Source organism: Lepisosteus platostomus, chromosome 15 (assembly GCF_059453375.1).
Source record: "Lepisosteus platostomus isolate fLepPlt1 chromosome 15, fLepPlt1.hap1, whole genome shotgun sequence".
Classification (NCBI taxonomy): Eukaryota; Metazoa; Chordata; class Actinopteri; order Semionotiformes; family Lepisosteidae; genus Lepisosteus; species Lepisosteus platostomus.
Window position 1 is genome coordinate 7,294,439 of NC_142625.1, and position 19,393 is coordinate 7,313,831.

The window sequence follows — 19,393 nt, forward strand, 5'->3', positions numbered from 1 at the left end:
AGCAAGCAAGCAAGCCACGCCTGCCTCCCTGGGAAAAGGCTGAAAAACCTAAGTTTTTTGGAGGGAAAACGCACGGGAGCCGAAAAGGGGGCCGGCCTGCTTGCCCAGAGAGTCGAGACGCGGGAAAGCGCACAGAGGGAGCACGGGAACCGAGAGGGCGAGAGAGAGACAGAACACAGAGACACACAGATGGGGGACGAGGGACGAGACCCGAGAAGAAGGAGCTCCAGTCCACTTCGCTTGCTTGCTCGCTCGCTCGCTAGCTAGCTAGCTACCTAGCTACCTACGTCTGTCTTTTCACCGCTGAGAGAAGGTGGTGCACCGCTCCCGGAGGCGCTGCAATACCGGGCCGATGCGTGGAGAGGACGGAGCAAGCTCCTGATCCAGCTCCCTGTTCCAAAAATCCGTTTAATATGTGGTCCCCCGATGGGGGACGTATCAGATATTAAACTGATAAGAACAGATTTTTTTTTTTTTTTTTTTTTTTTTTTATTATCAAAGATAACAAAGGAATACTACATCACAATTATACCATCAATTCCGATGAACACATCCAAAAAGCAAAAATAACAAAGCAGACAAAAATCTTAACAAAAACAAATCACTACTGGGTATCAATCAACCAATCTTTTTAAATATCTGCTAAAGACTTCCATTTTTCTTTTACAGCGTGATAACTTAGCTTTTCTTTATCTACAGCCACCATGCATTTAATGTCCCCCACAATTTTGTTGTAAACCCCACCCACACTCCATAACACCCCTTTTTTGACCAAAGTGTTCCTAGCGGCCCACAAATACAATTTAACACAACTCATAACAAACCATAATATGAAAGCCACACCCCTCGTTCTTCCACGTCCTCTTACCCCAAACATTACCGTGGCCAAATTTACCTTAAACCCAGCTTCTATCGATTCCAATAAAGGTGTGCATTTACCCCACACTTGCTGAGCAAAAACACAGAACCAAAAAACATGTTCCATTGTCTCTCTAGCTCGGCAGTCTGCCCGAGGACACTCAGTTTGTCTAGACAACTTGTGCCTGTGCAAGACGTCTCGCACGGGAAGTCTCTTCCAAACCAGCTGCCAATTCAGGTCCATCATGTCTGGCCGCAAACCTTTGGGCTGAACCCTCCTCCAGGTCTCAGCAGCCACGTTCCCGACAATTCTGTCCTCTTCTTGCCCCATTACAGCGCTGTACAGTGCCCTGTGATTCCTCAGAGTCAGCACATCCTCTGCCACCCGATGTTTCCGGACCCAGGACACCGCATGCCTATAATGCCACGGTAAGTCCTCTCCGTGCGGGACATCGTTCCTCCAACAGGTGAGATGTCGGAAACTGTTGGCAAGCCAAAACTTTACAAAAAACTGGTAATTATGCACTACAGATTGGCTTAAAGCAACACATAACCCCGACACATATATACAATTTAACTTGATTGGTATATTCGGTACTCCTCTACCTCCCATATCAATTGACCTATACATATCCTGTCGCTTGATATACTCGTATCTTCCGTTCCAAAGAAACCTAAAAGTTTCTCTAGTTAGATACCTATTATATCTCGCTGGCATTGGGTAAATATTCGCCAAGTATATCAAGGCTGGTAAAATGTCCGTCTTTAAAACTGTTACCTTTTCTACGAATGTTAAGCGTTTGTCACCCCATCTTAACAATCGGACCCTTATTGCCTCCAAAGCCTGAAGCCAGTTATAATGCACCGTTCCCTGCTTTTGGAAAGAAATCCCCAAAACCTTTAAAGGGCCCCTACAAAAATCCAGGCCATGTATGCCTTCCTCTCTGTCTCTCCATAATCCAAAAAACTTAACTTTACTTTTATTTCTGTTTAGTCTGGCCCCTGATACCCTGGCAAATTCCTCGAAGATGGCCAAGGACCTCTGCAAACTGTGATCGGCGGTCAGCACCAAGGTAACATCATCTGCGTACAGTGTCATTTTAACTTGCTCTCCACCACTCCCAGGCAATATTAATCCCTCTATGCCCGGGTCCCCGTTTACCATCCTTGCAAATGGTTCCATGTAAATGACAAATAACAAAGGGGACAGTGGGCAACCTTGTCTTACCCCAGAAAGCTGCTTCACCAGTTTGCCAACAAAACCATTAACCACTACTCTACTACCCACCTGCGTATACAAGGTCTTCAACCATCCAATAAAAATTGGCCCAAAACCCATCTTTTCCAGCACACACCACAAAAAGTTGTGCGACACTTTGTCGAAAGCTTTCTCTAAATCTAAATTAGCTAGTACCAACGGAATATTCCGGTGTTCAGACCACGCTATTGCGTCTCTGACTAATTGGAGAGACCAGTCAATTCTCCTTCCCCGTACGCCACAAGTCTGATCGCTCCCTACTACTGTCCCCATCACTTCCTTCATACGATTAACCAAAACTTTAGCAATTAACTTGTAATCTGTACATAACATCGTGAGTGGCCTCCAATTGCCTAGATCAGTTGCCTGCCCTTTTTTAAACAACAAGGTCAGCACCCCTTCTCGCATCGAGTCTCCTAACATTTTCCTGTTGAAAACCTCGTGCGCTGTTACTAACATTATGGGCCCTATTAAATCCCAAAAGGTTTTATAAAATTCTGCAGGAAGTCCATCTAATCCAGGCGCCTTCCCATTCTTCATCCCTGCCAAGGCTCCCCTAAGTTCATCTATAGTAATAGGCTTCTCTAAGAGACGCCTGCTACTCTCGGGCACCCGTGAGGAGATGCATCCAAGAGCAGTGGATTCCAAACCTCCTTCTAAGGCTCGTGCTGAAAAGAGGTTCTTGTAAAAGGAGTAGACCGCTTCTAACATCTCATCAGGGTGCTCTACAATCTTGCCTTGATCTATTCGAACCCCGTCCATTCGTCTTTTCCTTTGCTGTCGTCTCACTTGCCTGAATAGAAAAGAAGCACATATCTGTTGCTGTAACAAAAGATCTATTCGGGCCTTAAACAAAAAACTCTTAGCTCTCTGTTTGTAATAAGCCTGGAGTCTAGCTCTAGAAGCCGCCACCTCATCCGGATTCACTACCTTCCCCTCATTAAGTTGCATGTAGAGATCATTCAATTCTTCTTGCAACAATCTCCCTTCCTTAGCCTCCCTTCTCCTTCGGTTAAGACTATATTCTCTAGTCTCCCTTCTAATTTTCTTTTTCATTATCTCCCACCAATCCATAGCAGAGATGTGCTCCTTCTTCGCACACCACCACTCATTTAATTTTAACCTCATGTGTTCAACATACTTTTCCTCCTTCAAGATCTCAACATTCATTCTCCAAATACCTCGACCATACATCCTCTGCGGCAGGCTCAGCTTAACCTCCACTAACGTGTGGTCAGAGTACCACATCGGACGCGCCGCCGTTGTCTCCACCCTCACCTCTCTTGAAGCAAACATGTAGTCGAGACGCCTCGCGACTCCTGCTGCATTCCTCCAGGTGGGCGCCACAGCACCTGCCGTGACTCGTAAAACACAATCCACTAGGTTGAAACGGGTTAGGAGCACACGTAACTGCTTAGCTCCCACATCTTCCTGTTTACTAAGATCAACGTTAAAATCACCACCAATGACAAGCATCCTATTAGTAGCACATATCGGGTAGAGCTCCTTATAAAAATCTGCTCTCAGTGAACTTATTGCGGGCGCATACACACATACAAACCTAAAGTTATTATTCCCATAACACACATCCACACTCAGGGCTCTTCCCGGCACTACTATATTACAATTCTCCACAATCATTTCACAGTTACCAAACAGAATACCCACCCCCGACGAGTGAACCCCACCCACACTCCATTTGGATCCCCCCTTATCCCATTCCCGTGAAAAAAGCACTGCATCCTTCTCATTCTTCAAGTGCACCTCCTGTAGAAAGCACACCTCAAAATTCAGGTCTTTTAGGGACTGAAAGACAGCAGTTCTCTTAACTCTATCTCTAAGCCCTCTTGTGTTAAGTGTCACAACCTTCATTTAAAGATTAACAGTTTCTCTCTTCCCATCTTCTAATGATATTCATTGCTGCAATATATGCATCTCTCACCTCACTCTCCTTAGGCCCGTGCACGTATAACCTAATGACTCTCTTCGATCTTCCTTCACTTTCTAAACTAACACCTGGAAAAGCTCTAAGAATGCTTTTAAGACCACCTGCTCGCACCGGGAATCGCACATTTCCATTCGCCCATTCACATTGCCTGAGAAAACTAGCAGACGCATCCAAATCTTTCATTATTCTACCCTCTGTTCTAACTACCCCAGCTGCGAAAGCCTCCTTAGCCATACCCCCATTGTTTCTCCATCGTTTCACAATATCTGAAAAGAGGATTTTCTTAGAACCTATTTCAGCATGTGTTTTCCCAAACACCCGAAACCGCTGAATATCCCCCCCTACAAGTACACACTCATAATTAATCTCTTTTTTTTGAATCTCCTGCTCCTCAAACCCAGCAGGCCACTTGACCCTATTATTCTTCTCGTCCCATTTGCAGATTTTCACAAAGTCCCGAGGCAACTCCGAATCCAGCCAGAGGCCTTCCTCTTCTCCTTGCTGTGGATCTACTCCGGACTCCAAACCTTGGGTGAGTATTAAACCACCGCTTTCGTGTGTGTCTGCCGTTTCAGGAACACATGGTGTCTCAACAAAATCTGAGGAAGCACTACCGCGGAGCTCCACTGCCTCTTCTTCTCGAATCTCCCCTTCCTCTTCCCCCTCGGCTAAAGGTAAGTTGTCTCCTCGGGTCACGGACTCAGGCCTGTCACTTTGTGTTGAATCCTCCCGTTCTCTGCCCGCTTTCTTTGCGGAGAGCTCTTCTGACTCCGCAGATTTCCTCTTCACAGTTCTTCGAGCCATGGCTGCGCCCTCTTCCTCCTCCTCCTCCTCCTCCTCCTCCATCCGCTCTCCCCAACTCTTCCTTCTGGCCTGTGGGCCCACGTGCGCCACCTCCTCGGCCGCTTGTATTAAAAAAGCCAGCCCAGGCGTTCCGGCACTGATCTCACCACTTGATTGACCTATCTCCATTTCTTCATTCTGCACCTGCACATCATTGACTCCGGAAACCCCTTCTTCTGCTGCTTCTTGTTCTGTTGGCGTGTTCACAACCGAAACCGCCACTTCTGCCCCGCCTCCATCTTCTGCCCCACCTCTTTCACCTTCACGATCATCAGGCTTGGTCTTCTCAACCCTCAAGGACTTACTAATGGCGGCTGAGTAGCTGCCAGCCTTCCTGGGGCACTCCTTAAAAACATGGCCCCGCTTTCCACAGAGGTTACACTTGATTTCCTCCGTGCACATAGACGAAATATGGCCAATCCCATCACACCGTCTACATATTTGAGTCTCACAGTTGAGGGCCACATGTCCTTCCTGCCCACATCGCCTACAAGTGAGGGGCTGTCCCGGGTAAAACAGGTACCCCCGGTCTGAACCGATTGCAAAGTTCGCCGGCGGATGCGCCAAACCGTCCACTGCTTGTTCGCTGAACCTAAACCTCACTCGGTATCTCCAGTTCCCGGTCCAGTATTTTTTCTTATCTATTTGCTTAACCCCTTCACCTTGCACATCCACAAAGCGTTTGAGAAAGTTCAAAATGTCTCCTTCCGCAACATAGGGGCTAAACATATGAACAGTCAGCCACCGCACTTCCCTTGCAAACAATGGCTCCACATAAAAGTCTTTTAACGGCTCCTCATTCCGATGCGCATTTATAATTGCCCATACTTCCTTGCATCGTACATCAGAGATTAGTGAAAGGTCAAATACCTTCTTCCCGGGGTAATTCTGCAGGCAGAAGGTGTCCTCCCATCGCACTCCCAAAGCCGTTTCAAGGACCAATTCTTCAAAAACATCCCGGTAGATGAACTCCTGGTTTCCGCAATCCTCCTTCAAGACAAATCGAATGGTATTCCGCATCTTCGCCTCCCTGCCGCTCGGTCCTCTCTCCATCCTTCCGATTATGGCCGGATCCATCTCCGCCACAAGAAAAAAAAGAGCTCCTGCCTAGCCTATAGGCAGGCTCAGAAAAAAAACCTTCACCTTCCTTCCTCTTGACTGTTCCTCCAGCCGCGGTCAGGCCACGTACTGGGATCGCAGCCAAAAGGCCGAGAAGCGATGCCCACAAAGGCGCGGACCGACGCGCGGGCGTTCCGCTGGCGCACAGTGGCGCAGGCCGACTCCTCTGGAGCCCGGGACCCGCGCAGCTGCCGGCCTCCCTGCAGCCAGAGGCCTGCCGCGGGACTCTGCTCCCCCTCTCTCTTGCCTGCCCGCCTGCCTTCCTGCCAGTCCCGGGCGGGGGCCCTGCTCTTTGATCTTCTGTCAACGGCCCGACAACGACCGCAGCCGCAGGGGGCGCCAGCCGCCCGGCCTCCTTAGCTTAGGCCCCTCCCACCGGCAGCAGCTGCGCCCAACCGGCTGCAAGCCAAAGCCGAGCGCCAGCACCTGCGGGCAGAGGCAAGGGGCAGCTCTCTCTCGGGAGGGAGGGAGGGACGGGGACGCGCGCGCACACACGCCTGCCTGCCTGCCTGCCGAAAAAAAAGAAAGAAAAGGTGGATATACTAAGTTTTTTGGAGGGAAAACGCCCAGCTGTCGAAAGGGGCCCGCCTGCAGGGACGGGGACGGACACGCACGCAAGCAAGCAAGCAAGCAAGCAAGCAAGCAAGCAAGCCACGCCTGCCTCCCTGGGAAAAGGCTGAAAAACCTAAGTTTTTTGGAGGGAAAACGCACGGGAGCCGAAAAGGGGGCCGGCCTGCTTGCCCAGAGAGTCGAGACGCGGGAAAGCGCACAGAGGGAGCACGGGAACCGAGAGGGCGAGAGAGAGACAGAACACAGAGACACACAGATGGGGGACGAGGGACGAGACCCGAGAAGAAGGAGCTCCAGTCCACTTCGCTTGCTTGCTCGCTCGCTCGCTAGCTAGCTAGCTACCTAGCTACCTACGTCTGTCTTTTCACCGCTGAGAGAAGGTGGTGCACCGCTCCCGGAGGCGCTGCAATACCGGGCCGATGCGTGGAGAGGACGGAGCAAGCTCCTGATCCAGCTCCCTGTTCCAAAAATCCGTTTAATATGTGGTCCCCCGATGGGGGACGTATCAGATATTAAACTGATAAGAACAGATACTACACTTGATCTTAGCCAAAAGGCCGAGAAGCGATGCCCACAAAGGCGCGGACCGACGCGCGGGCGTTCCGCTGGCGCACAGTGGCGCAGGCCGACTCCTCTGGAGCCCGGGACCCGCGCAGCTGCCGGCCTCCCTGCAGCCAGAGGCCTGCCGCGGGACTCTGCTCCCCCTCTCTCTTGCCTGCCCGCCTGCCTTCCTGCCAGTCCCGGGCGGGGGCCCTGCTCTTTGATCTTCTGTCAACGGCCCGACAACGACCGCAGCCGCAGGGGGCGCCAGCCGCCCGGCCTCCTTAGCTTAGGCCCCTCCCACCGGCAGCAGCTGCGCCCAACCGGCTGCAAGCCAAAGCCGAGCGCCAGCACCTGCGGGCAGAGGCAAGGGGCAGCTCTCTCTCGGGAGGGAGGGAGGGACGGGGACGCGCGCGCACACACGCCTGCCTGCCTGCCTGCCGAAAAAAAAGAAAGAAAAGGTGGATATACTAAGTTTTTTGGAGGGAAAACGCCCAGCTGTCGAAAGGGGCCCGCCTGCAGGGACGGGGACGGACACGCACGCAAGCAAGCAAGCAAGCAAGCAAGCAAGCAAGCAAGCCACGCCTGCCTCCCTGGGAAAAGGCTGAAAAACCTAAGTTTTTTGGAGGGAAAACGCACGGGAGCCGAAAAGGGGGCCGGCCTGCTTGCCCAGAGAGTCGAGACGCGGGAAAGCGCACAGAGGGAGCACGGGAACCGAGAGGGCGAGAGAGAGACAGAACACAGAGACACACAGATGGGGGACGAGGGACGAGACCCGAGAAGAAGGAGCTCCAGTCCACTTCGCTTGCTTGCTCGCTCGCTCGCTAGCTAGCTAGCTACCTAGCTACCTACGTCTGTCTTTTCACCGCTGAGAGAAGGTGGTGCACCGCTCCCGGAGGCGCTGCAATACCGGGCCGATGCGTGGAGAGGACGGAGCAAGCTCCTGATCCAGCTCCCTGTTCCAAAAATCCGTTTAATATGTGGTCCCCCGATGGGGGACGTATCAGATATTAAACTGATAAGAACAGATACTACACTTGATCTTAGCCAAAAGGCCGAGAAGCGATGCCCACAAAGGCGCGGACCGACGCGCGGGCGTTCCGCTGGCGCACAGTGGCGCAGGCCGACTCCTCTGGAGCCCGGGACCCGCGCAGCTGCCGGCCTCCCTGCAGCCAGAGGCCTGCCGCGGGACTCTGCTCCCCCTCTCTCTTGCCTGCCCGCCTGCCTTCCTGCCAGTCCCGGGCGGGGGCCCTGCTCTTTGATCTTCTGTCAACGGCCCGACAACGACCGCAGCCGCAGGGGGCGCCAGCCGCCCGGCCTCCTTAGCTTAGGCCCCTCCCACCGGCAGCAGCTGCGCCCAACCGGCTGCAAGCCAAAGCCGAGCGCCAGCACCTGCGGGCAGAGGCAAGGGGCAGCTCTCTCTCGGGAGGGAGGGAGGGACGGGGACGCGCGCGCACACACGCCTGCCTGCCTGCCTGCCGAAAAAAAAGAAAGAAAAGGTGGATATACTAAGTTTTTTGGAGGGAAAACGCCCAGCTGTCGAAAGGGGCCCGCCTGCAGGGACGGGGACGGACACGCACGCAAGCAAGCAAGCAAGCAAGCAAGCAAGCAAGCAAGCCACGCCTGCCTCCCTGGGAAAAGGCTGAAAAACCTAAGTTTTTTGGAGGGAAAACGCACGGGAGCCGAAAAGGGGGCCGGCCTGCTTGCCCAGAGAGTCGAGACGCGGGAAAGCGCACAGAGGGAGCACGGGAACCGAGAGGGCGAGAGAGAGACAGAACACAGAGACACACAGATGGGGGACGAGGGACGAGACCCGAGAAGAAGGAGCTCCAGTCCACTTCGCTTGCTTGCTCGCTCGCTCGCTAGCTAGCTAGCTACCTAGCTACCTACGTCTGTCTTTTCACCGCTGAGAGAAGGTGGTGCACCGCTCCCGGAGGCGCTGCAATACCGGGCCGATGCGTGGAGAGGACGGAGCAAGCTCCTGATCCAGCTCCCTGTTCCAAAAATCCGTTTAATATGTGGTCCCCCGATGGGGGACGTATCAGATATTAAACTGATAAGAACAGATTTTTTTTGTTTTTTATTATGAAAATACAAAACTGACTCATAATTCAGGCCATACCATTCACAAATCCACAATCAAGACGTGTTTAACTCAGGAAAACACAGAAATAGTCCCTTCCATTTGTCTTTCGCCGCATGGAATTTCCATCTCAGTATGTCTCTTTTCATTCTTCTTTTGAGTTCATGACGTACTCCCCAAATGATTTCTCTATCTCTTCTTTTCACATCCCCTTTAACCTGGGCACATCTTGCATTCCAAATAAAATGCTTTATCACACTTATAACCATCCACAAAACCCAATCTGTTGTCATCTTCTTTTCCGTTCCCTTCCAGGCATTCATTATTTTCTCATAAGACAACACAAAATTAGAAAAAATGCTTAATAACATACATTTACACTCCCCCCACACTCGTCTAGCCACCATACACTCCCAAAACACATGTCTTATCGTTTCGAGCTTCCCACAGTTTACATATGGACAATGCTTTGTCCTGGTTAACTTTCTTTTGTACATTACCTCCCTCACTGGGAGGCGATTCCAGACCCCCAACCAGTTAAGGTCTTTGTACTGTCCCTCCAAACCTTGTGGTTGAACCCTCACCCAGTGCTCCCTTTTTTTCCCCACTACTGCACTGTCAGATCTTGTATTTATTTTCTTATACAGTGCTTTGTGCTGTAAACACTCCGGCATCTCTTTCCCTTCTGGGTGTTGTTTAAGCCATGTTCTGGCATGTTCATAATGCCAAGGTAAATCTTCTGCTTTTGGGGTTAAATTTGACACAGCTCTCAAATGTGGCATGACCCAATTAAACCAAAGTATTACAAAATATTGACTCTTGTGTGCAAACTCAAAATGCAATGCTTTGCATAAACTCGTCACAAAGAAAACATCCAATTTAAGGGGGATGTTAGGTACATCTCTCCCTCCCTCTTCCACTGGCCTATACATGTCAACCCTTTTAATATATTCATATTTATTGTTCCAAATAAAGTTAAAAACCATTCTAACCAGCTCTTTTCTGAATGTCGGAGGCAACGGAAAAACATATGCTAAAAAAATCAGGTTCGAAAGAATGTCCGTCTTAACAACTACAATCTTACTCATATGAGACAAATGTATACTTTTCCACAGACCTAATTTCCTTTTTAAGAGTTTCAGTTTTATACTCCAATTCAAATGCGCCGATCCCTGTGTGTCAAAACTTACCCCTAATACCTTAATAGGTCCCGACTCTAATGTTAGCCCTCCTTGAGTTTCTGTCCTATGTTCCCAAATACCAAAATATTTTATTTTACTTTTCTTTATGTTGAGTTTTGAACCTGATGCTTGCCCAAAAAGATCACAGACCTCCAGTGCCCTCAGTACCCCTCTGTCTGAATCTAACAGCAAAACTAAATCGTCTGCGTAAGCAGCGACTTTGGCTTGTTGACCCCTGCTACCAGGAATTGTAATCCCTGTTATCTCCATATTTGACCGGATTGCTTCTAACAGAGGTTCTAAACACAGTACATATAACAGAGGTGACAGCGGACACCCCTGCCTGACTCCTTTCTCTAAAGCAATCAACTCCCCTATAAATCCATTGATATTGACTCGGGTTCCAACATTTGTGTACAATTGTCTTAGCCATCCAATAAACTTCCCTCCAAACCCAAACCGTTCTAAAACCTGCCACAAAAAGTTGTGATCTACCCGATCAAACGCTTTTTCTTGATCCAGACTTAGTAAAATAAGCGGTAGGTGTCTCTTTTCCACCCAGCTTATAGTGTCTCTAATCAAGAACAAATTCCAAATTAAAGTTCGTCCCTTAACTCCACATGTCTGGTCATCTCTAATAACCTCAGCTAATACATTCCTTAGTCTCATACAAAGGACCTTCGCTAAAACCTTATAGTCCATTGTTAACAACTGGACCGGCCTCCAGTTTCCAAGGCAAGTTTTATCCCCTTTCTTGTACAACAAGGACAATACCCCGGTCCTCATGGTTACACCCAATTGTCCCCCTTCAAGAATTTCCTTATAAACATCAAAGAGAGCATACTTAATTAAAGGCCAAAAGGTCTCGTAAAATTCTTTTGGGAGTCCATCAATTCCTGGCACTTTTTTTTTATTCAAGCTAAATAAAGCCTGCTCTACCTCTTCTAAAGTTAATTCCTTTTCTAAACCCTCTCTACTTCCTTCTCCTATTCTTAATTGAAGCTTATTTAAAAACCCTTCAGTGTTCCCCACTATTAAGTCTTTCTTGAAGAGATCTTTGTAATAACTGGTAGCCTCCCTTACCATCTCCAGTGGGTCCTCAGTGACACTCCCATCATTCCCCCGTACACCATCAAAGTTCATCTTCTTTTGGTCTTTCCTTATTGCTCTAAATAAGGCTGAGGAGTTACCCTCCCCCATCTCTAAGACATCACACTTTGATTTAAACAAAAACCTTTTCGCTTTTTCCTTATACAAGCACTTCAAATCGTTTTTAGCTTTTAAAATTTCCACTCTCTCCACATGCACGCCACCATTCTTCCTTTCATACAAATCATTCAATCTTTGTTGTAATTTAACAAACTCCTCCTTTTCCTTATTCCTCCTTTTCCTGCAATATCGGATTGATATGCTCTTTATCCTCTTTTTTGTATTCTCCCACCATCTTATTGCTGATTCAAACAAGCATTTCCTGGCTTCCCATTTTTTCCAATTTGTCTCTATTAAGTTTTTATACTCCTCTTCCACCAGAATTTCTGTGTTTAATTTCCAAAACCCCGGCCCAAAACTAATCTTTCCACCATCCAGCTCTACTTTAACCACATCATGGTCCGAGAAACATGCTGGTATGATCTTCAAAGCACTCACTTTAAAATATGGAGATAGCAAGATGTAATCTAGCCTTTTTTCCTTACCTTGGCTATTACTCCACGTGGGACGCCCTCTTCCACCGTCGATCTGCTTTGCGCTATCTTTCAAGTCGTAATTTTCAAAAAGAGAGAGGAGCTGCTTGGCTCCTTTCGTCTTACACCCATCCAAATCTTCATTAAGATCTCCCCCTAAAATAATTCTTTTGTTTGTCATAAACCAGGGCTCTAACTCCTGAAAGAAATCTCTTCTCAACCTTTTTTGCGCTGGGGCATATACATTAATTAGTCTTAGTTTTTCCTTCCCTAACTGGCCATCTACTACAAGTATTCTTCCGGGCCTTACCACAAAATGATTCGTTAGTTTAAAAAAACTATTACTAATAAGAATACCCACTCCTGCGGAGTGTACTCCTCCTATGCTCCATTTTGAGAAACCTTCCCCCCATTCTTTGGTAAATCTCTTACTATCCTCATCACTTTTCACATGGGCTTCCTGTAAGAAGTAAAAATCTGCCTTTAAACCCTTGAGGAAATCGAAGACAGCAATCCTCTTGCTGTGCCCTCTCAGACCTCTTACATTTATGGTGCATACAGATAAATTATCCATTTGGGCTGTTTAAGGTATCTACCTCACCAAAACCTTCTGCCTCAAAAACTGGTTCTGGAGTTTGACCTTCTACAGAACTAATTGGACTCATATTAATGAAAGAAGAAATACTTAATCCTTCCAGGGAATGTGTCTCTAAACTTGTCTCTTCTACGAAAGATCTGGATAGCTCCTCCCCCTCCCCTCCTCCCTCATCTCCCTCCCCCTCATTAACCTTATCCCCTTCTAAACCCTTCTCCTCCCCCTTGTCCCCTTCCTTAGCTAAACCGCCAACTGCCTCACCTTGAACATTAACAGTTTGAAGGGATGAGTCGAAATCAATAAGCCAGGCCATCTCCTCCTCCTTGCTTCTTTTCCCTTCAATAAAATCACTGTCCTCACTAGAGACTGGTCTTTCACGTTTCTGAGCGTCCCCTGTGGGCTCAGGAATCTTTGGCCTCTGGGACACCTTCTTTTTCTTTCTACCCTTTCCTTTGTCTTGTATGTTTTTGGTCCTGTCTTTGTTAGCTTTCCCAGCCACAACACCAGACACACCACAATCACTCTCACTACCATCTCCATCCTCACTCATCACACCCTCACCTTCGTCCGCCCCCCCACCAGGCAACCTTCTCGTAACATTACTACACCCCTCCCCCTCATCAAGATCTACAAGAGCACTGTACCTATTTTCTTGACACAATTGTACTCCCCCCAAACCCCTCCCAGTCAATCTTTTCCTCCGAGTCTGCATTATTGTCCAGCCCTCCTGTTCCGCTTGTCCTTCAGCCACTGTTCTGCCGTTTTCTTCCGGGATGCGTGATTCACCTGCTCCGTGGGATGTTGATGGGTCATCATCTCTCGTTGCTCTTACGGCTGGTCTAATCATCTGCTCCTTTCCCACAGGTCTTTCTCCCTCTTGGGGTCCCCCAGACCGTCGCCAGGCCTCCGCCGCACCACCACCTGTATCCTTGGCAGGTAAGTTTTTCTCTTTGACTATATTAGCAAAACTTCTGGCTCTTTTTGGACAGTCTTTAAATACATGCCCTGTAGCCCCACAAAGATTACACATTAGGGCGCTATTACAATCCTTCGCCAGGTGGCCCATCTTTCCGCACCTCCTACATGCTACTTCTCTGCATTCAGTCTGAAAATGTCCGTGCCCGCCACAGTTCCGACACGTTAATGGTTGACCGGGATAATACATGGAACCACGGTTTGCCCCAATGGAGAAGAAGGCGGGCGGATGTAACAGTCCCCCTTCTGCCCCGGGTTTAGACCTCAGGCGCACTGCATATGATCTTTTCCCTGTCCAGTATCCTTCGGCGTCGATTATCTTCCTGCCTGCCCCCTGTACGTCAACAAACCGCCTCAAAAAAGTCATAATGTCCTCCTCAAGCACACGAGGGTTGAACAAATGCACAGTCAGAGTGCGTAATTCTCTTGCAAATAGTGGCTCAATATGAAACTTATCAAGAGGTGCCTGATCTTTTAAACTTTGAGTCTTGGCCCAAAACTCGTCGCAAAGATTACTAGAATGCAGAGTAATATCGTATGTGCCTTTCCAGTAAAAATCCTGCAGGCATAACACGTTCTCCTTCTTCACGCCCAAGATCTTGCCCAAAATGGCCTTCTCGAAGACACTCCTGACCATCCAACCTTCTCTATCTCCTTCCTCTTTCAAGACAAAGCGCACCGTGTCCTTCATTTGTCCCTCACGGGACAATGAAGGTCCGGTCGCCATCCCCGACGCCATCCTACCGGTTGTAGATGTCATCTGGGAGCCCCACCTTCACCCCCTGGGCTCAACCCAGAGCGATTCCAGTGGTGGCTCGATGGTGTTCCCCGCTGATGTTCCTCCAAAGACTGGACTCCTCCACCGGTAGCGTCTCCTTCCCTCCAAGTCCTCTCCCCAGCAACCGTCCACCGCTCCGCCGCCGCCGCCGCCCTTCCCGTACTTCTGGCAAGCCGTCAGACCGCGGTCAAGCCACGTATCCTCAGATCTTGGCCAAAAGGCCGAGAAGCGATGCCCACAAAGGCGCGGACCGACGCGCGGGCGTTCCGCTGGCGCACAGTGGCGCAGGCCGACTCCTCTGGAGCCCGGGACCCGCGCAGCTGCCGGCCTCCCTGCAGCCAGAGGCCTGCCGCGGGACTCTGCTCCCCCTCTCTCTTGCCTGCCCGCCTGCCTTCCTGCCAGTCCCGGGCGGGGGCCCTGCTCTTTGATCTTCTGTCAACGGCCCGACAACGACCGCAGCCGCAGGGGGCGCCAGCCGCCCGGCCTCCTTAGCTTAGGCCCCTCCCACCGGCAGCAGCTGCGCCCAACCGGCTGCAAGCCAAAGCCGAGCGCCAGCACCTGCGGGCAGAGGCAAGGGGCAGCTCTCTCTCGGGAGGGAGGGAGGGACGGGGACGCGCGCGCACACACGCCTGCCTGCCTGCCTGCCGAAAAAAAAGAAAGAAAAGGTGGATATACTAAGTTTTTTGGAGGGAAAACGCCCAGCTGTCGAAAGGGGCCCGCCTGCAGGGACGGGGACGGACACGCACGCAAGCAAGCAAGCAAGCAAGCAAGCAAGCAAGCAAGCCACGCCTGCCTCCCTGGGAAAAGGCTGAAAAACCTAAGTTTTTTGGAGGGAAAACGCACGGGAGCCGAAAAGGGGGCCGGCCTGCTTGCCCAGAGAGTCGAGACGCGGGAAAGCGCACAGAGGGAGCACGGGAACCGAGAGGGCGAGAGAGAGACAGAACACAGAGACACACAGATGGGGGACGAGGGACGAGACCCGAGAAGAAGGAGCTCCAGTCCACTTCGCTTGCTTGCTCGCTCGCTCGCTAGCTAGCTAGCTACCTAGCTACCTACGTCTGTCTTTTCACCGCTGAGAGAAGGTGGTGCACCGCTCCCGGAGGCGCTGCAATACCGGGCCGATGCGTGGAGAGGACGGAGCAAGCTCCTGATCCAGCTCCCTGTTCCAAAAATCCGTTTAATATGTGGTCCCCCGATGGGGGACGTATCAGATATTAAACTGATAAGAACAGATTTTTTTTTTTTTTTTTTTTTTTTTTTTTATTATAAAGATACAAAACCACAAACAACAATCAGCAACAACCCCGAAACCATGTCATACTAATGAAAATAACCCCTTCCACCTCTCTTTCGCCGCAGCGAATCCCCACCGCAAAATATCCCATTTCACCCGACAGATTATATCGTGCTTTGCTTTGTATACCACAGCAGATGGCGCTCCACTCACTCCGTGCTCTGTAAGGTCCTTGCGTGAAGCCCAAAGATGATATTTGACCAGACTGATTAACAGACATAACAAAAAACTTTGTCCCCATCGGCGCGGTTTCGAAATCCCCCGCAGTATCACATGACTTGTTACATTAAAATCCGGTTTAACCTTTCTCAGAACCCCCCCACACAGATCCCAGACCCGTCGTGCAAAATCACAATCCCACAACACATGTTGAATTGTTTCTGTCTCACTACAATCAGAACGTGGACATTTGTCCTGTCTAGAGAGGCTGTGGCGGTGTAGCGTCTCCCTGACCGGGAGCCTCTTCCACAGGATGAACCAATTCAGATCTTTCAGTTTATTTTCTAATCCTACTGGCTGGTTCTGCCTCCACACTTCCTCTGTAATACCCACCACTGCTGAATCCTCTCTAGTTGTTGCGAGTTGGTACAGTGCTTTGTGATTTACAGACACAACCCCTTCTTTAGCACCTGGGTACTTCTTCAACCACTGCACTGCATGTTTGTAGTGCCATGGTAATTTCTCAGCTTTCGGTGTCGTGTTAGTCCAGACCACCAAGTGCTTCACAGCAGACGAAAACCACAAACGAGTGAAATAAACACACAGGTGGTCCGGACTTTCATGTAAAATCTTGCACAAACCGGCGACAAACAAGGCGTCCAATTTTACCGGCAAGTCAGGCACCGCTCTGCCTCCCTCTTCCACCGGCCTGCACATGTCCACCCGCTTGATGTATTCGTACCCTCCGCCCCAGATGAAACGGAAGATAGCCCTCACCAGGTCTTTACGAAACCTGGGAGGCAGCGGGAACACCCAGGCCAGGTGAAGGAGCAACGGCAGGACATCCACTTTCACCACCAGCACTTTCCCTACGTACGTCAAGGGTCTGCTCTGCCACAACCCCAGTTTTTGCTTTACTTTAGAAAGCTTGTTTTCCCAGTTAGCTATGGCAGAGCCACTGGACAGGAAACTGATGCCCAAGATCTTAATGGGACCTGATTCCAGCGTGAGGCCTCCGACCACATCTTGTCTGTCTTTCCATTTACCAAAATATTTAACCGCGCACTTACTTTTATTGAGCAGTGCTCCTGTGGCTGCCGTCATCTTATCCACAATCTGCAGAACTTGGAGAAGACTCCTGTCTGAGGTAAGAAGCAGCGTTACGTCATCTGCATAGGCCGCAATTTTTGCCTGTAGCCCACCACTACCGGGAACTACCACACCTTCCACCCAGGGGTCGCTTCGGATCTGTTGCAGGAAGGGCTCCAAGTATAATACATAAAGTAAAGGGGACAGGGGGCACCCCTGCCTCACACCACAACTCACCACAAACCCTGTCCCCAACCTTCCATTAACACTGACCTTGCTGACAACCTTGTTGTATAGTATCTTAACCCATCGAATAAAACTCTCGCTGATTCCTAATCTTTTAAGAACCTCCCACAGGAAGGGGTGATGGACCCTGTCGAAAGCTTTACTTTGGTCCAAATTAACTAGCATAAGCTCGAGGCCCCTCTCCTCTACCCATTCGATGGCATCTCGTACAAGCTGAAGATTCCAAAACAGCTTCCTACCTTCGACGCTACACGTCTGTTCTCTACAGACTAAATTGGGCATCACCTTCCTCAGCCGCCTGCTTAGCACCCTAGCCAAGATCTTATAATCGGTGCAGAGCAGTTGGATCGGCCTCCAGTTTTCCAAATCTTCCTTAGGGCCTTTTTTGTAAACCAGAGTTAAGATTCCCTTTTTCATAGTCCCTGCAAGTTCTCCTGACATCAGGATCTCCTTAAAAACCTCCAGAAGCATAGGCTGCAAGGTAGCCCAAAACACTGAATAAAAATCAATAGGCAGACCATCTATACCCGGAGCTGTGCCCTTCCGCAACCCCGACATTGCTTCCTTTAGCTCCTCACCTGACACGTCGCCATCTAAATCATCGGCGCTCACGATCTTCTTACCTATCCCTGACAGTAGTTCTTCCCACACGCCAGTGTTCACCGATTTTTCCACAAACAGCTCTTGATAAAAATTCGACGCACAACTCACCATACCCAATGGGTCAAAAGTAACAGTCCCATCTTTCTGTTTTAAACCTTCGATCAATGTCCGTGCTTGCCTAGCTCGCACCGAACTAAAGAAAAGAGCCGAGCACTTCTCGTTATTTTCTATTAGGTGACCTTTAATCCTAAAAAGAAAATCCCTAGCTCTTGTTGTCCACCATTCTTTCATTTTATGTCTAAGCTCTGCAGCCTTCTGTGCATCAAATGCCTTACCTTGATTAAATGCTTCATACAGATTCTGCAGTTCACATTGCAGCTGGTCTATTTCTTCCTTTTCCTGCTTTTTCCTGACACGGCAAAATCTAATAGATGCCCTACGCACTGCCCTCTTACACGCCTCCCACCAGTTTACTGCAGATGTAAATTTCCATCTACTGTTATCGAAAGTCTCCAATACCGTCGTTATCTGACTTCGATACTCGACCTCTGACAATACCTTGATGTTTAATCTCCAGAAGCCTGATCTAGGCCCGGAGTTGTCAGAGGTCATATAGACAGACAGCAGCATGTGATCAGAAAACCACACTGGAGTTACCTGTCCAGCCCGTGATGACCCTCGCATGGTGGTGAAGATATAATCCAGTCTTCTAAAACTGTCCCTGCCGTTGCTCCAGGTGTAGTTTTTAGAGGTCGGGCCAGGAATGCCAAAGCCATCCTGCAACTTAAAGTTTGCTACCAGCTCCCTCAAGACACGTGCCCCTGCCCTATTTGTGTCGCCGATATCTATATTAAAATCTCCGCCCATAATCACCGTTCTATTTGTGTAAAGGAGTGGCTCGATTGACTTAACAAAATCCGCCTGTAGGCGTCTTTCCGCCGGCCCATATACCGCAATCAGGCGTACCTTTAAGCCATCCCACACCCCATCAACAACCAATAACCGCCCCGGAACAACCGAAAGGACATCATTACACACAAAATTCGACAAACCACACAAAATCCCCACCCCTGAAGAGTGCACGCCCCCAATACTCCACCAAGACTGTCCTATTTGCCACTCTTTCTTAAAAGCTCTAATGTCCCCCTGCGATCCTAAATGGACCTCCTGGAGAAAACAAAAGCCGAACCGGCGCCTTCCGAGATCATCGAAGACGCCCGCCCGCTTCACAGGGCTCCTCAATCCCCTGACATTAACCGTACAAATTAAACAATTCATGGCGGGTCGTGGAGAGCTTGTACTTCCACCTCACCTGCCCGGCTAACCACTGGATACCCTGATTCCCCAGATGCCGGATCACTCTCCTCCTCCCCGGAGTGCTGCGAGCTCTCCTCTCCCGAGGAAGACATCTCACACTCTGGATCCTCGGATTCCTGTGAGTGACCGGATTTCTCCGTCTCCGCCTTGCCTCCTGGTTCAGCTTCGCTCCCCTCACTACTTACGTTTGGGTCACCTTGCCCAGGCGGGATGGGTTCTTCGCTGACCACCACCTCCTCCATTTCTGCAGGGGTG

General features: G+C 49.8%; 4 non-coding genes and 1 pseudogene across 4 annotated transcripts; all 5 read right to left on the reverse strand.

Moving 5' to 3' along the window:
• Positions 1 to 311: 311 nt before the first annotated feature.
• Positions 312 to 514, reverse strand: LOC148647838 (U2 spliceosomal RNA; annotated as a pseudogene).
• Positions 515 to 6,974: 6,460 nt separating this feature from the next.
• Positions 6,975 to 7,165, reverse strand: LOC148647839 (U2 spliceosomal RNA). Its single transcript, XR_015927425.1, has one exon. It is a non-coding gene; the product is annotated as a U2 spliceosomal RNA (small nuclear RNA).
• An 847-nt stretch (positions 7,166 to 8,012) lies between these two features.
• Positions 8,013 to 8,203, reverse strand: LOC148647840 (U2 spliceosomal RNA). The gene has a single exon (XR_015927426.1). It is a non-coding gene; the product is annotated as a U2 spliceosomal RNA (small nuclear RNA).
• Positions 8,204 to 9,050: 847 nt separating this feature from the next.
• On the reverse strand, positions 9,051 to 9,240 carry LOC148647841 (U2 spliceosomal RNA). Its single transcript, XR_015926854.1, has one exon. It is a non-coding gene; the product is annotated as a U2 spliceosomal RNA (small nuclear RNA).
• A 6,270-nt stretch (positions 9,241 to 15,510) lies between these two features.
• On the reverse strand, positions 15,511 to 15,705 carry LOC148647842 (U2 spliceosomal RNA). Its single transcript, XR_015927099.1, has one exon. It is a non-coding gene; the product is annotated as a U2 spliceosomal RNA (small nuclear RNA).
• Between the last annotated feature and the right edge of the window lie 3,688 nt (positions 15,706 to 19,393).